The sequence below is a fragment of the Sus scrofa genome, chromosome 15 (assembly GCF_054392235.1).
Source record: "Sus scrofa isolate SSC_HxYL_T2T_F1_AM1 chromosome 15, Sscrofa_HxYL_maternal_Yorkshire_Landrace_v2.0, whole genome shotgun sequence".
Classification (NCBI taxonomy): domain Eukaryota; kingdom Metazoa; phylum Chordata; class Mammalia; order Artiodactyla; family Suidae; genus Sus; species Sus scrofa.
Genome location: NC_139397.1, coordinates 45,089,755 through 45,094,198, shown reverse-complemented (window position 1 = coordinate 45,094,198; position 4,444 = coordinate 45,089,755). Strand labels below are relative to the sequence as shown.

At 52.9% G+C, this 4,444-nt stretch overlaps 1 pseudogene; it reads right to left on the bottom strand.

The window, feature by feature from the left end:
• Positions 1-2,581: 2,581 nt before the first annotated feature.
• LOC102164509 (calpain-15 pseudogene) lies at positions 2,582-3,985 on the bottom strand (annotated as a pseudogene).
• Positions 3,986-4,444: the final 459 nt, after the last annotated feature.

The window sequence follows — 4,444 nt, the reverse complement described above, 5'->3', positions numbered from 1 at the left end:
GAACAAAATAATGCTATTTGCAGCAACATGGATGGAACTAGAGACTCATACAAAGAGAAGGCAGAAAGAGAAATACAAATACTATATGATATCTGGAATCTAATATATGGCACAAAGGAACCTATCTACAGAGAAGGAAAAAACCCATGCACTTGGAGAACAGACTTGTGGTTGCCAAGGGGGAGGAGGATGGAGTGGGATGGACTAGGAGTTTGGGGTTAGTAGATGCAAACTATTACATTTGGAGTGGATAAGCAATGAGGTCCTGCTGTACTGCACAGGGAACTCTATCCAACCACTTGTGATGGAACATGATGGAGGATAATGTGAGAAAAAAATGTGTGTGTGTGTGTGTGTGTGTGTGTGTGTGTGTGTGTGTGTGTGTGTGTCTGGGTCATTTTGCTATACAGCAGAAAGTGACAGAACACTGTAAATCAGCTATAATAGAAAAAAGAAAAATCTTAAGTAAAATAAAATAAAGCACAAATGAACCTATCTAACAAACAGACTCACAGACACAGAGAACAGACTTGTGGTTGCCAAGGAGGAGAGAGGTAGGGGAGGGATGGACTGGGAGCTTGAGGTTAGCAGATGCAAGCTCTTACATATAGACTGGATAAACAACAAAGTGTTACTGAATAGCATAGGGAACTACATTTAATATCCTGTGATAAACCATAACGGAAAGAATATGAAAAATAACATACACATGTGTATAACTGAATCACTTTGATGTACAGAAGAAACCAACCCAATATTGTGAATCAACTAGACATCATTTTATTTTATTTTCGGTCTTTTTAGAGCCACGCTCATGGCATATGAAGGTTCCCAGGCTAGGGGTCGAATCAAGAGCTGCAGTTGACAGCCTACGCCACAGCCACAGCCACAGCCATGCCAGATCCAAACCACTTCTGCGACCTACACCACAGCTCACGGCAACGCCAGATCCTTTACCCACAGAGCAAGGTCAGGGGTTGAACCTGCATCCTCATGGATGCTAGTCGGATTCATTTCCACTGAGCCACGATGGGAACTCCGGATATCTTTGTTTAAAAAAAGAAATAGGAGTTCCCGTCGTGGCGCAGTGGTTAACGAATCCGACTAGGAACCATGAGGTTGCGGGTTCGGTCCCTGCCCTTGCTCAGTGGGTTAACGATCCGGCGTTGCCGTGAGCTGTGGTGTAGGTTGCAGACACGGCTCGGATCCCACGTTGCTGTGGCTCTGGCGTAGGCCAGTGGCTACAGCTCCGATTTGACCCCTAGCCTGGGAACCTCCATATGCCGCGGGAGCGGCCCAAGAAATAGCAACAACAACAACAAAAAGACAAAAGACAAAAAAAAAAAAAAAAAAAAAGAAAAAAGAAATAATTCCTTGCTTTGGACTTCCAATATCCCTCCAGTGTGATAAAGTGCCCTCTGGCAGAGCCAGAATCACACAGTGGTTCACTATGGTCTAGGGATAGACTACCACCCGCATACTTCTTGGCACGCCCACCCCTCAGGGAAGATGGAGGAAATGAACCATACTTTAAAGAAAACCTTGGCAAAGCTCTGCCAAGAGACTCATAAGCCCTGGACCAACCTGCTTCCTACTGTGATACTCGGGGGTTTGTGTAGCCCCCAGGAGTGGTCTGAGGCTGGGCCCACTTGAAATGACCTATGGTGGGGGGGGGGCGTGTCTTTTTTTTTTTTTTTTTCCTTAAAGGAAAATATTTTTATTTGGTCTATCGGAGGCTGAGTCTGCAAACACCCATGGAGACATCCTACGGGACAATTGATAAAATAGTCTCTGTCTTACAAGAGCTGCCGTATATACAGGGTTAAAAATACTCAGCTCAGAGTAAAAGGAGTATAAAGGAGGCCCAAGCGGGGGGCGGGGGGGGTGTCTAATGTCTCCAGGTTCAACACCCCCCCCCCAACCCAGGGCCCTGCGGGCAGGGGCCTTGGTCATCCTCAGGCAGGCACAGAACTCAGGGCTGAGTAGCCACAGGAAGAACACTGGGCTTCTGAGGTGGGCGGGGCTGGGATGGGCCACACCTGCATGTGCCTGGACAGGGCGGGTCTGGGACTCTTCTTCCCAGCAGAGGGCAGGTGGTGTTGAGGACAACCCACCTCATCAAGCACAGGGCTGGCCTGGTCCCACCTGACCCACCGGCCCATCCCCAGGAGGGCATGGGGATTGCGTAGTGTCCCTCTCACCCCTGCTTGAGCCCAAGGTCGCCAGGCACCTGCCTCCTGGGACACATTGCTGGGACTCCAGGGACCTCGGCTTTCCTCATGAGGGGTTGGGGGTAAGATGGGTTCTGGGGGCAACCTGGGGAAAAATGCTCCTGACCTCATACCCCACAAAGGGGGTGGTCCCTGCTCTCACCCTGGGGTCCAGGCCTCTGAATGGCCTAGATTTGGTTTTGGGAATAGAAATCTTGGTGCCTCACCTTGGCTCTGTCAGTCTGAGCCAGACCACCAGGTGGGCTGGTCAGAAGAGCTGGCACACAGCCCCTAGGACTAGAGGCCATTTTGAGGTGTTCTGCTTGGTGGCTGGGAGGCCCTGGACAGGCGGGAGGGGCAGGGAGGAAGGCCCAGGGGACACCACCCCCGCCCCTGGCAATCCCTGAGATTCTGGTTCAAGCGCCCCGTGTTGGGGTCTTACCAGTAAAGTGTGCATGGGGACAGGCAGGTGGGGGCAGGGTAGTCACAGTGAATGGGGACCATGCAGGCCAGTGACCTCGGGTTTGAGTGGGGGTCTGTGGCTTCCCCTGGAGGTCGTTCTGTTGCTGAGGAGGACCTGGGCTGCCCTCCAGTGGGCCAGACGGTGGGTGATGGAGTACGCTGTCCTGGGTGTGCAGGCTGCCCTGGGGGACACCACGTTGTAGCTGTTTGAGCAGTCACACGTGCAGGTAAGACTTGGGGTGCCGGCTCTCCACAACCATGATGAACCCTGCCCAGCCAGCCATCAGGTGGCAGCAGGCCATGCCCTCATGACCCTCGTGCCACTCACCCCTGCTTTCTGTGAGCAGGATGATGGCATCAGCCAGTGTGGCCAGCTGGGCCTCCACTGTGACGAGCCTCAAGCTGTACACCACTAGCATGTGGCCAGTTGGCTCCAAGGTGCCCCAGGAAAACTCCTCCTGAGGGGCTGGAGGCCTGTGCAGCCAGCGGGTCAGGCATGGGGCCCCAGTGGTTGAAGACACGGCACACCACGGTGTACCTGCTGGGCTCCAGCGTCACGTCACAGTCAACTAACTTCTTGACGGTGATCTTGCTGCGGGCCAGCAGGCAGCCCAGGCTCAGGTGGCCGCCGCTGCTGAAGGATGCCCGGAACACCAGGACGCACAGGTCTAGGAGGTGGCTGTCCACTGAATCTGCGCACCTGCTGCCTTCCTGGAAGAGGGCGAACTCCAGGGACTCAAGCTCCAGCGCTGTGAGGGCTGCGTCGTCCACCGGCCCACTGGCTGAGCTGGGGAAACAGCCCTGTACCTGTGCCTCCTGGCAATCCGAGTGCACCTTACAGATGTCCACGGAGTGAAAATACCTGACGAAGTTACTGTACTCCGTCCAGAAGATGCCCTTGCTGCTGCCATGTGGCATTAGCTCGCTCTGAAGATGCCCTGGCCAGTGGGGCTGCTTGTTTGACCAGCTGCCACTCCAGACCTGCAAGGGTCCGGAGCCCTGGATGTCACACACATCCAGGATGGAGTAGGCATGGTGTGGGTGCAGACCCAGGCTCTCCTAGGCAGCATCATCTACCTTCATGGTGCTGTTCCACAGGAGGCACCCACGAGGGACCCAGCCTCCTTAGAACTCAGCATTTTAGCCCAGATGAGGTCAGTGTCAACAGGCTCCTCAAAAGGGTTAGTGGAGCGGACCTGCAATGCCAGGCTGCTGGAAGCTGCGCAGCTTGGAGCAGCTGCATGGTGTGTACTGGGGCGGGGCGGGGGGGGGCGGTCCTGAACATGTACTTCGCTCACGACCAAGTGGTGAAGTCAGGGCTGGAGGCGCTGGTTGTGGGAGGTCTTTTCTTACTAGTTACAATCTAGATAAGGAAGCGAACCAGACCCTGAGATATATTATTAATCTATAACAATCTATTAATCTAGGACAATTGAGAAGGTGATCCAGGACTATGCCCACAAGGCACTGCCAGCTCCAACTAAAAATACAGCAGGAGGGGCAGTCCCTTCAAATAGACCCCAGGGGCCAAGTTGTTCAAACCTGGAAAGTGGAGTTCCCATGAGACCAGCTATTGTTAAAATGGAAGTGCCCCTCTAAAGAAATTTTAGCTACTTCTACTGCTGTCAAACTGCAAGGGATATCTAGTTGAGTACCTTTGTACTAATGTTTTCACCTCCAAAATGCCCAGAGGTCACAGAACAATACACCTACGAGCCAGTGGAAAATCCAAGATATCCATTCGAAGGACAGGCACCTTCCACAGATAAGTC